At 48.8% G+C, this 13,012-nt stretch overlaps 1 protein-coding gene across 1 annotated transcript in view; it reads right to left on the bottom strand.

Moving 5' to 3' along the window:
• The window catches only part of LOC118731566 (phospholipid-transporting ATPase ABCA3), a 246,857-nt gene that overhangs the window by 232,384 nt on the left and 1,461 nt on the right, over window positions 1–13,012 (bottom strand). The gene's annotated exons all lie outside the window — the stretch shown is intronic.

Below are 13,012 nucleotides of genomic sequence, written 5' to 3'. Positions count from 1 at the left end.
CCAGGAGAAAGTGGGGGTCTGCTGATCAGGGTGCCCCTGACAGGGAACCACCCACAGTCCCCGCTTACGGGCTTGGACTGGGAAATCTCACCATCTTTAAAGGAAGAGTGGATCTTGTCAGAGGCCTGAATACCCACAGCCACAGCGACCGCAGAGCAACTGTGAGCCCCAGAACGCTGGTCCCAGGCGGCACGAACACGTGGACTCAAAGGAGCGCTCCACCACAGGACAAAAAGGTCACATTTCACGGAGATAGGGTGGGTCCCCGAGGGGGCTTGTGGAAGCTGGAGGGCTGGGGCAGTGTTTACAAGAAGCTCCGAGCTGTTGGGCTGGTATCACCCGTGACTGTGAACGGGGCTCCTAATAGGGGAGATATCTAAAGAGCAACACGTTTTGATCTGACTCAAAGGCATATCCGGAGAATTACAGTGAGTGCAGTTGGCTCTGACTTGCCCCCACTCCACAGATCAGTGTCACAGAGAGGAAAAAAAAAAAAAAAAAAGCAAGAGAGGCTTTAGAGCCCTGGAAGTCAACCCAGAAACATTGCCACCCAGAGGCTAAACCACAAATTGACCCTAGTGTAATAAATAATCAAAGCTAGACCCACTTAAAAATCAGGTGTCTCAATACCAGATTTCAAGCTGTATTACAAAGTCACTGTTCTCAAAACAGCCTGGTACTGGAACAATAACAGACATATAGATCAATGGAATAGAAGAGAGAATCCAGATATCAACCCAAATCACTATGCTCAATTAATATTTGACAAAGGAGGCACAAACATACAATGGAGTCAAGACAGTTTCTTCAATAAATGGTCTTGGGAAAATTGGAAAGATATTAATACATGCAAAAGGATGAAACTAGATCACCAACTTACACCGTACACAAAAATAAACTCAAAATGGATACAGGACTTAAACATAAGACGGAAAACCATAAAAATACTAGAGGCATCCAAAGGCAGCAAAGTGTCACTTCTTCACTGACACTGCCCCTAGGGTAATGGAAGCTAAAGAGAAAATAAACAAATGAGATTACATCAAAATAAAAAGCTTTTTTACAGCAAAAGAAACCATCAACAAAACAACAAGAAAGCCCACTGTATGGGAGAACATATTTGCAAATGTTATCACTGATAAAGGTTTAATCTCCGACATCTATCTACACCTTATACAAGTAAATAAAAGGAAGGTAAATGAGCCAATTAAAAAATGGGCAATGGACCTAAATAGTATTTTCTCAAAAGAAGACAGAAGGAAGGCCAAGAGGCACATGAAAAAGTCACCAATTATCAGAGAGATGCAAATCAAAACAACAATGCGGTACCATCTCACACCTGTCAGAATGGCCAACATCAACAAATCAACAAACGACAAGTGTTGGCGAGGTTGCAGAGAAAAAGGAACTCTTGTGCACTTCTGGTGGGAATGCAGACTGGTGCAACCACTGTGGAGAACAGTATGGAGTTTCCTCAAAAAACTGAAAATGGAACTCCCATTTGATTCAGTAATCCCACTCCTAGGAATATATCCCAAGAAACTATAAACACCAATCAGAAAGGATATATGCACCCTTATGTTCATAGCAGCACAATTTACAACAGCTAGGATTTGGAAACAGCCTAGGTGCCCATCAGCAGATGATTGGATTAAAAAACTATGGTACCTCTACACAATGGAATATTATGCTTCCACAAAAAAGAAGGAATTCTCATCATTTGCAGCAACCTGGATGGAATTAGAGAACATCATGCTGAGTGAAATAAGCCAGTCAATGAAAGAGAAACATCTCATTTATGAATAATAAAGAACATTATAAACTGATAAACCAAAAGATAGATATAGAGACAGTAAAGCAACAAACAGACTGTCAAATTATAGCAGGGAGGCTAGGGAGATCTGGGGGAGATAAGAGATCAACCGAAGGACACATGCATATAAGTACAACCAATGGACACAAAACTCTGGGGAGGGAGGGCATGTATGGGAGTGGGGGGGAGGGGTGGCAATGGTAAGATATGTACACAGATAATAATTTAATTTTAAAAAAAGAATAAAATAATTTGTGAGATTGGAAATACCTACATTAACAACATTACTAATGGGAGCAGATTCATTCTTACATTTAATGAATATTTTCTGAATATCTAACATGTGCCATGTTAAGTGTGGGTGTACAACGGGAAACAAAACAAAGAAACCCTTCCCTCATGGTGTGGGTGGGTGGCTTGGTAGGTTATTATATCTCAGATATAAGGACAGACAGCCAAGATTGATTTCCTAGTTCTATCACTATGTGTGTGACCTTGAACACTTAACTCCAATTTTGGGGGGCTACCAGGAGGACAGCTGAAATTTGGGGCCAAGAAGATAAAGCAGATCCTATCTAAAAAAAGAAAAACATGCAAATTGTCTGTATCGCCACTACTCCCACAAGCCACACCCACCAGCCATTCAGGAGAGAGTATACAAATTAACCCAACCAAGATGGCAGTGGCCATGGAGCTGGGCAAGCTTCCCCTGCTCTGACCTGCCCTGGACTCCACTCAAGGCTAGAAAGTTTCAATTATAGAAGATAACTAAATCTCAGACACCAGGGCCTCCTCTCGGGTTGTTAGGGTGGGTGGCCAACCTGAAAACCACCCATGCCCCCAAGACAACCCCCATCCTGATCCTGGACACCCTTCAGGGCAAACCAGTGAGCCCCCACCTTGCACCAGGCCTCTATCCTATCTAATAAAAGAGTACTATGCAGATTGACCATCACTCAACACACAATATGGCTGCCCCCATGTAGACTGAAGATGGCTGCCACAAGATGGCCAGCAGGGGAGGGCAGTTAGGTGTGACTAAGCCAGCAGGGGAGGGCAATTGAGTGTGACCAGGCTGGCAGGTGAGAAAAGTTAGGGGTGACCAGGCTGGCAGGGGAGGGCAGTTAGTGGCCATCAGCTTGGTATGGAAGCAGTTAGGCATCAATCAGACTGGCAGGGGACTGGTTAGGGAATGATCAGGCAGGCAGGCAAAAGCGGTTAGGGGAAATCAGGCAGGCAGTCAGTTGTGCGTTTGGGAGCCAGCAGTCCTGGATTGTGAGAGGGATGTCCAACTGCCCATTTAGGTCCGATCCTACTGGGATCCAGCCTAAATGGGCAGTTGGACATCCCTGGAGGGGTCCTAGGTTGGAGAAGGTGTAGGCTGGGCTTAGGGACACACACCATTCCCCCACCCCCGCACAAATTTTGTGCACCAGGCCTCTAGTCTTATGCATTCTTAAGTTCATGCAGCATTACTTGCCATAGCAAAGATCAGCAAGCAGCCCAAGTGCTCATCACGGATGAATGAAAGAAAAGCTGTGGTACAGCACTGGGTGGTATTGCTCTGTGGTTATATTATTTGCTTGTGCACCAAAGGGTCAATGATTTGATTCCTGTTAAGAGCACGTACCTAGGTTGCAGGTTCAATCCCAGGCCCTGATTGGGATATGTGTGTTAAGCAATCAGTTTATGTGTCTCCCTCACTTGGATGTTTCTCTCTTGCTCTTTTTCTTTCCCTTCCTCCCTTCTACTCTCTCTAAAAATTAATGGGGAAAAATATCCTCAGGTGATCTACTAGCAACACTCCATACACAAGACACCATTATGAAAACCCCAAAGCATGGCTGAGCTGAGAGGGTGGCCCCATCTGGCCAAGCTCAGTGGGCAGTCCTGCTTGATTTGGGTCCACAGCCAGAGAGCCCAAGGCCATAGAGTCTGTTTTATTACCCAATCTATGCAGGTTGGCAAATTCATTCAGCCCTTATGGAATACAGTATGGAGATTCCTCAAAAAATTAAAAATAGATCTACCAATGATGCCACAATTCCACTTGCAGCATACATTACTGAAGGGAAAGGTTATCTCAAAAAGACATATGCACTCACAGCCACGTTCACTGTAGCATTACGTGCCCTAGCCACGACAGGGAAAGCCCATGTGGAACACCCATCAGCCATTAAAAGGGAAATGCTGCCATTTTCAACAGCATGTATAACGCTAGAGGGCATTATGCTAAGTGAATTAAGTCAGACAGAGAAAGACAAATACTGTGTGATATCATTTAATGAGGAATCTAAAAGACTGAATTCACAGAAATAGGATATAGATTGGTTGTTGCCAGGGACAGGGAACATGGGTGAAAGTGGTAAGAAAGTACTAACTTCCTGTTACAAGATTAATAAGTAATGGTGACTATAGTTAACTAGAGGCCTGAAGCATGAAAGATTCGTGCAAGAATGGGCCTTCCTTCCCTGACTGCTGGCACCACCCTCACTCCAGCCAGAGCTGCCTTTTTGCTCTGGCCTGAAGCTATCTTTCTGCTTTCTCATGCTGCCCAGAGGCCTGGAGTGGCTGGGGCAGTGCAGAACACCTGTGTCATTGGTATGGTGAAAATGCAAGCATCCTGCCCTGCCCCCAGCCACTTGGTGCCTGCATATGCAAATTAATCCACCTCTTTGTTGGGTTTATTTGCATACTCACTCCTGATTGGCTGGTGGGCATCACAAAGGTACAGTCAATTTGCATCTTACTCTTTTATTAGTGTACATTATACTATATTGTATGTTTAAAAATTGCTAATGGAATAAATCTAAAAGTTCTCATCACACACAAAAAATTGTAACTATGTGAGGAATATATGTGTTAAATTTATTTTGGAAATCATTTTTTAATATATACATACCTCAAATCATTACATTGTATACCTTAAACTTATACAATATTATATGTCAACTAGAGACCTTGTGCAAAAGTTCCTTACAGGGTCAGGGGGTAGGGGGAAGAGACCACAGGAGTTTGGCCAGCCATGGAGGTTAGCTGTGGGAATGCACTGACCACCAGGGGGCAGCTCCTGCATTGAGTGTCTTTCCCCTGGTGGTCAATGCACATCATAGTGACCAGTCGTTCTAGTCATAATAGTCGCTTAGGCTTTTACATAAATTGATTATATCTATTAAATCGGGGGGAGGGAGAAATATATGTAGTTAAAAAGTTCAGGAAACTTTTTTTAAAATGGACTACAGTCCTTAAGAGACACCTCAACCACAGAAGATATACAGATAACAAATAAGCATATAAAAAATGCTCTATATCTCAGTTGCCAACTGGTAGTCCGTGGACCCTGGTGGCCCATTAGGCCTCTCAGGTTGGTGAGTGCTATTCTTTATCATATGTCATCAAGGAAATGCAAATTAAAACAACAATGAGATACCATGTGACCACTATCAGAACGGCCAAAATCTAAAGCCTGACACCAATGCTGGCAAGTATTTGGAGCAACAGAAGCTCTCATTCATTGCTGGTGGGACTGTGACATGTATAGCCACTTGAGAAGACAGGTTGGTGGTTTCCTACAAAACTAAACGAACTCTTGCTGAAACCGGTTTGGCTTAGTGGATAGAGTGTCGGTCTGCGGACTGAAGGATCCTGGGTTTGATTCCGGTCAGGGGCATGTACATTGGTTGCAGGCATATCCCCAGTGGGGGGTGTACAGGAGGCAACTGGTCAATGTTTCTCTCTCATCAATGTTTCTAGCTCTCTAGACCTCTCCCTTCCTCTCCGTAAAAAATCAATAAAAATATATTAAAGCCGAAACCAATTTGGCTCAATGGATAGAGTGTCTGCTTGGGGAATGAAGGGACCCGGGTTCGATTCTGGTCAAAAGGGGTGTGTGTGCAAGAGGCAGCTGATCGATGACTCTCTCTCATTGATGTTTCTAGCTCTCTATCTCTCTCCCTTCCTCTCTGTACAAAATCAATAAAATATATTTAAAATAAAAAAAAAGAAAAAAGAAGTGCTGTCACTATCCTCTGTTACCTAAGTCAACAGAGTGACAGGCCCTCCTGCATTCACACATCAGTCCAGACCCTAAGCCAGGAACATGATGATTGGCAAACGGTGAGGGCAGTAGGTTTGAAGTGCTCCTGGCACAGTTTCTCTCTCATCCACGTTTCTAGCTCTCTATCCCTCTCTCTTCCTCTCTGTAAAAAATCAATAAAATATAAAAAAATAAAATAGAAATAAAGAACATTGTAGCACAAATAAACAACACACTGGAAGGAACAGACAGCAGAAATGGGAATCTGAGGATCAGATCAGTGATTTAGAAAATAGTTTAGAAAAGGTCACTCAATCAGAAAGCTAAAAGAAAAAAAAAACAATTAAAAAACAGGACAGCTTAAAAGATCCATGGGACAACATGACACATAACAATATTCGCATAGTAGGTGTGCCAGAAGAGACAGAAAAGGAGAAAGGGACAGAGAAGGTGTTTAAAGAAATAATGGCAAAAAAAACTTCCCATACCTGGTGAAGGAAAAAGTCACACAAGGTCAGGAGGCACAGAGTCCCAACCGAGAAGAGCCCAAACACACCCATACACAGACACATCATAATTAAAATGCCAAAAGTAAAGAAAAAACATCTTAAAGGCAGCAAGAGAAAAGCAAACTATTACCTACAAAGGAGCTCCCATAAGGCTGACACCTGATTTCTCATCAGAAACTCTACAGGCCAGAATGGAATAGCATTAAGTACTCAAGGTAGCTGAAAGCAAGGATATGAAATTAAGATTACTATACCCAGCAAGGCTATCATTCAAAATAGATGGTGAAATAAAGAGCTTGGGGGGGGGGGGGGGATTTGCTAAATGAGTTCATCACCACCAAGCCAGCAATATCAGAAATACTAAAGGGACTGATGTAATGAGAGAACGAAATAAAGAGAAAACTAGGCATACAGATTTAAATGGCAATAAATAAGTACCTATGCATTATAGCCTTAAATGTAAATGGATTCAGTGCTCCAATCAAAAGACATATAGTAGCTGAATGGATACAAAAATATGACCCAAACTCTTAGGTGTCATTTTCTAATTGTTTCTTCAGATGGGGATGAATAAATAACCACCTGGTGCATGAGATAAAAAACTTTTTTCTCTTGTTCCCACATTGATGTGGGCAAAAGGGGCCACAGGGAACCTGACAGCATAGGGGAGGCCTCTGTGGTGGTCGGGTCTTCCCTGACAAGGTCACTCTTTACCTTAACTGAGCCTATCTGTCCTTTTGCATCTATAACACTAGAGGCCCAGTGCATGAAATTCGTGCACGGGGTGAGGGGTTCCCTCAGACCAGCCTGTACCCTCTCCAATCTGGGATCCCTCGAAAGATGTCCGACTACCAGTTTAAGGATCGGGCCTAAACTGGCAGTGGAACAACCCTCTCACAATCCAGGTCCTTTGGCTCCTAACTGCTCACCTGCCTGCCTGCCTAGTTACCCCTAACTACACCCCCCCCCCCATTAGTTGCCCCTAGCAGCCTACTGTTCAGTCGTTTGGTCTGTTCCTCACTAACCGCCCCCTCCCCTCCTCCCCCCACCCCACCGGCCTTGTTGCCCCAGGCAGCCTGCTGTTTGTGTTACTGTTACTGTGATGGAGTCCTGGACAATTTGCCTATGCCTCCATTATTAGTATGGATGCCCTTGAAGTGTCAGAGTAACTTGTAACCTCCCTTTCCCCAGGGTCCTCAGAGCACAACCAAATGCCCTGGGCTCCAGGACAGAGACCACAAATCCCTTCATTGTTGTTGTTATTGTGTTAACTGCTGACTGTTGACTGTCCTGCACCCACAAAGCATGTGCCAATCATTTTACTTTTCACCCAATCCCAGGGGTCTCTCTATTTTGCTTTCTCCCGCCTCCCTCATCCCTTGCCAATGGATTTCGTATCCCACCTTCATCTCCTCCTTGGACAGGATTGTACAGAACAAAGTGAGAAGTCGCCATCCTCCAAAGACCCTTGAGACCCTGCTTCCTGGCCATTGTGGACAGTTTGGCTCAAATAGACACAAAAACCCTCTGCAGGCCAGAGCAGTTCTATGTGACCATCATGCACACGGGGTGTTGTCAGAGGGTAATGGAACCGCACTGACCAAACAGCAAAAGTCTCCTTCTCCTGGACCCAGCGCATGGAAGGCAGCGAATGCAAATCAGGTTTGAGGAAAAGAATTAAATATGAAAAGGGGGGAATTGTGAGAACACACCAGTAATCTTTTCAGTCAAAGAAGGGGGTGTAGGCAGCAACCATTTGGCTCCATGGCTTACCATTCCTTACAGCAAAGGCCAACCCTGCCCTTTTTCCTTTAAAGTAGCCAATAGCACAGACTGGGAGCGCAGGCTCTGGCCAATCAGGAGCGGACCCCCGGTTGCTCCCTCAGGAGGAAAGCTGCTGCCTGCCATGGGCTCCCCGGCGCTCTTGTGTCCTGCCAGGGCCTGGCTTAGGGCTCCCCTCTTTCTGCCCGCCGTCTCCTGGAGAAGGAACACCTGCAGCCTGGTGTCTGCTCAGTTCCAGCCAAACAGCCCACTCCCATCCTTGCTGCCAGGGCGACCCTGTCCCTTCGGGCAAGTAAAATACACTCTCCTCCTCCAGGTGTGAATTCCTCCACAGCCTGTCACCAGCCAGAACCCTGGGAGAATGGGACTCTGTATGCCCTCCTCCCTGCCTTGCCAGTGCTGCCCAGGGACCATCACCCCCTGCACCAGGCCCCTGGTGCTCCTGGCAGGGGCTCACCCAGGCTGCAGGCTGGGTCCCTGGTCGGTGCATTTCAGAGGCAAACGATGGTGGTTCCTCTCTCCCTCTCCCTTCCTCTCTCTCTGAAATCAACTAAAAGAAAGCACAGCTTTTTAAAAAGCCCTGTTTCCCAGTTTACAACCCAGAAATGTCTTTCTCAAGGACCTGGGAGTGATGTTTGAAATGCAGTCACAGAAAAAAATGGCTCTCCTCACCCAGCTTCTGATCCAGAGCAGACTTTCCATTAACTGCCCCAAGGCAAGCTCCCTCCTGCCCCATCCAGTCCCACCCCCTCCCTGGGCCCTGCAGGGCCCCCCTGAGCCCCGCCCAGTCCACCTGTTCCCTCAGCTTTGACAGAACCAAACCCCTCACCCTCCAGCCCCCAGTGAATGTGTGCTGATTCTGGCCATTTGACCCCTGTGATCTCCTGAGTAGGTGGCAGTGTCCTGTTTCTTCCTGAACTTTTCTCCCCCCCCCCCCCCTTATGTGAGAAACCCAAAACAACGTGCTGGTGTCAGGATGAGGGTTTGGGGGTGATTAGGGGTGATTGCAGGGTGATTGGGGGTGATGGGGATGATTGTGGGTGATTGTGGGTGATTGTGGGGTGGTTGTGGGTGATGAGGGTGATTGGGGGTGATTGCGGGTGATGGGAGTGATTGGGAGTGATTGGGGGTGATTGGGGGTGATTGGGGAGTGATTGGGGAGTGATTGGGGGTGATTGTGAGGTGATGGGGTGATTGGGGGTGATTGGGGAGTGATTGGAGAGTGATTGGGGGTGATTGGGAGGTGATGGGGGTGACTGGGGTGTGATTGGGGAGTGATTGGGGAGTGATTGGGGAGTGATTGGGGGGTGATTGTGGGGTGGTTGTGGGTGATGAGGTGATTGTGGGGTGATTGTGGGTGATGGGGGTGATGGGGGTGATTGGGGGTGATTGGGGAGTGATTGGGGGTGATTGTGGGGTGGTTGTGGGTGATGAGGGTGATTGGGGGGTGATTGGAGGTGATTGGGGGGTGATTGGGGCATGATTGGGGAGTGATTGGGGGTGATTGGGAGGTGATGGGGGGTGATTGGGGTGTGATTGTGGAGTGATTGTGGGTGATTGGGGGTTGATTGGGGGTGATGGAGGTGATTGGGGGTGATTGGGGAGTGATTGGGGTGATTGGAAAGTGATTGAGGGTGATTGGGGGTGATGGGGGTGATTGGGAGGGTATGGGGATGATTGGGAAATGATTGGGGAGTGATGGGAGTGATTGGGAGGTAATTGGGGGTGATGGGGCGTGATGGGGGTGATTGGGGGTGATGGGGGTGATTGGGGGTTGATTGGGGGTGATGGGGGTGATTGGGGGTTGATTGGGGGTGATAGGGGTGATTGGGAGGTGATGGGGGGTGATGGGGATGATTGGAAGATGATGGGGGTGATTGGGAGTTGATTGGGGGTGTTGGGAGGTGATGGGGTGATTAGGGGGTGATTGGGGGGTGATTGGGGGGTGACTGGGGGTAATGGGGTGATTGGGAGGTGATGGGGATGATTGGGGGTGATTGGGAGGTGATGGGGATGATTGGGGGGTGATTGGGGGGGTGACTTGGGATGATGGGGGATGATTGGGGTGATTGGAGGGTGATTGAGGGGTGATTGGGGGTGATTGGGTGATTGGGAGATGATGGGGGTGATTGGGGTTGATTGGGGATTAGTAAGGGTGATTGGAAAGTGATTGGAAAGTGATTGGGGAGTGATTGGGGGGTGATTGAGGGGTGATTGGGGGTGATTGGGTGATTGGGAGGTGATGGGGGTGATTGGGAGGTGATGGGGCGATTGGGGGTGATTAGGGATGAGTAGGGGTGATTGGAAAGTGATTGGAAAGTGATTGGGGAGTGATTGGGGGGTGATTGGGTGATTGGGAGGTGATGGGGTGATTGGGAGGTGATGGGGTGATTGGGGGTAGTTAGGGATGAGTAGGGGTGATTGGAAAGTGATTGGGGAGTGATTGGGGGGTGATGAGGGTGATTGGGGGTGATTAGGGCATCAGGGTAGGCCCACATGGTGGATCGCGCCCTCGGGAAAGGACCAGAGAGAGAGCCTCCTCTGCGACCTCCGGAAGGAGCCGCCTTCCAGCCCGGCCCGGGAGGGGCGCCCGTCTCCTCCCCGCGGCTCCGGCTCCGGACTGCAGCTGGTGGTCTGGGCATCACTCACACTGGAACCAGAACCTTCGCCTCCAAGGTCCTCACCCGCCAAGATCAGCCCTGAGACCGGTGTCTGCGGGAGGGAGGTTCCGGGGGCCTGGGGACGGCTGCCAGGGCAGAGGACGGGGGTGGGGGGTAACTGGGGGGCCGGAGGTCTGGACACTCACCTCGCCCCGCAGGCCCCGCTGCCTCTCCACCTCCTCCTCCTCCTCCCCACCGCAAGCCACGCCCAACTGCCAGCCCAACGGCACCGCCTCCTCCCCTCCCCCTCCCCTCCCCACCCCGCCCAGCACGTGCCCCCTCCCCTCTGCCCCCCTCCCCCACCCTACCCCCTCATCCCCCATGGGACCCCTAGGCCCCACCTGGGCCTCTGCCAACGCCGCTTGGTGCCCCCTGCACACCTCCTCCCGCCCCCTAAGTCCGCAACGGCGCCTGGGGGGGTGGGGGAGGAGGAAGGCGGGTAACGGCCGGGCTCAGGTCCAAATGCTGAGCCGCAGGTGCCATGTGGGCCTCGGGGCCAGGCGCTGGGCTCTGGCTCCCAGGCCGGGCTCCAGAGGCCGGGGCGCAGGCCGGACGGGCCCCATGGCTGCTGAGGGCCTTGCTCTGGGGTCCAGGCAGCCTGGGCACGATCCCTCCTCCCCTCCCTAGGTCCGTCCCACCCCCATTGACGGGCTCCTAGGGATCCACGCAGGGCCCCTGCCTCTGATCTCCATCCACCTCGAGAAGGGCTTCCTGTGGGCCAGGCCAGGCCCTGCGTCCGCCCGAGGGCATGGCCGGTGCTGGCCGGTGGGAACAGGCCGCCCAGGCTCTCAGCATCCCCATCCGAGGAGCCAGAACTGCACCTCCTCTCCACCTGCTTCCTCCTGGGGACGCCCGCAGCCACAGGCTGCTCTGCCTGCGCCCCTTGGCCAACCTGTGCGGTGCTCAGAGAGGACCTGAGGCACAGGATTTTGTGTTTCTTCTGGAAGATGAAGAGAGAGCTGGGGGACAGTGCGAGGGACCGCCAGGGTAAAGGAATGTCTTAAAGGGCCAGTGATGAAGCCAACTGGGAGACCAGAGCCAAAAGCTACTAAATAGCTTCTCTCCCTTTGAGAGGCAGCTAGCCGGGACAGATTCTGCAGTTACTGAAATGGCTTTGGGCGGCCAGAGGTAGTATGGGAATGGGACTCTGCCCTTCTGTTTTTGCATGCTGCCTACGTTTTCCATTAGAGCCTTAGCATAGTAATCACAGTTTAATTGTCCAGTCTGGTAACACCAGAATTGTTGTCATGGCTGGTGCAGATGCTCGCTCTGTCTCCTCAGAGGTGTGCCTGGTGATTTTTTCTGCACAGGCAGGCATGGTGCTCCCAGCTCTATCCTCAGAGCACTCTGCATTGTGCACACCTATGGCAATGAGGGAGTTTCCAGGCTGCAGGCAGGAAGAAGGAGCTTAGGTGGAGCCAAGAAAACTCTATTTTCTTCTGTTGAAAGTTATTAAATTTTTATCTTTATTGTTGAAAGAATTACAGTATTTTTTAAATCCCCATTGATTAAAAAATCCCCTCTACTCCACACCACCCCCACCCAGGCCTTCACCACACAGGTTGTGTCCATGATATATATATATATATATATATATATATATATATATATATATATACATATATGGAGAGAGAGAGAGAGAGAAAGCTTTGGCTAATCTCCCCCTACTTCCCACCTTCCAGAGAGAGAGAGAGAGAGAGAGAGAGAGAGAGAGAGAGGAGAGAAAGAAAGAGAGAGAAAGAGAGAGAAAGCTTTGGCTAATCTCCCCCTACTTCCCACCTTCCCTCTGAGATTTGTCAGTCTCTCTGCTGTCACCAGAGTTACACGTCTTGAGACACCCTTTTCTTTCCACTTTTTGGACTGTTCCCAGGTGAGTCATTTCACCCGAGTGGTACCATCTCCCGGGGGCTTGGGTTAGGGGTCCCTATGGTGGGCAGTGTAAGCAGAGAGCTAGAAATCCCAAAGAAAAAATGAAAAGAAGCAGTAGAGATTAAAAGAAGTCTATAACAGAAATGAAGAATGCCTTTCATGGGCTTATTGGTAGGTGGGCTTATTATTAGCTGAGAAAGAAATCTCTGAGCTTGAGGATATGTTATCAGAATCCTCTTTGCAAAGAGCAAAGAGAACAAAGGTTGAAGTAAAAACCAAACAGAATATTCAACTACTATGGCACAACAACAAAAGGTATAACGTGTGTAATGGGAGTACTGAA

The sequence above is a fragment of the Pipistrellus kuhlii genome, unplaced genomic scaffold (assembly GCF_014108245.1).
Source record: "Pipistrellus kuhlii isolate mPipKuh1 unplaced genomic scaffold, mPipKuh1.p scaffold_m20_p_31, whole genome shotgun sequence".
Classification (NCBI taxonomy): domain Eukaryota; kingdom Metazoa; phylum Chordata; class Mammalia; order Chiroptera; family Vespertilionidae; genus Pipistrellus; species Pipistrellus kuhlii.
This window is presented reverse-complemented; position numbering and strand designations above follow the sequence as displayed.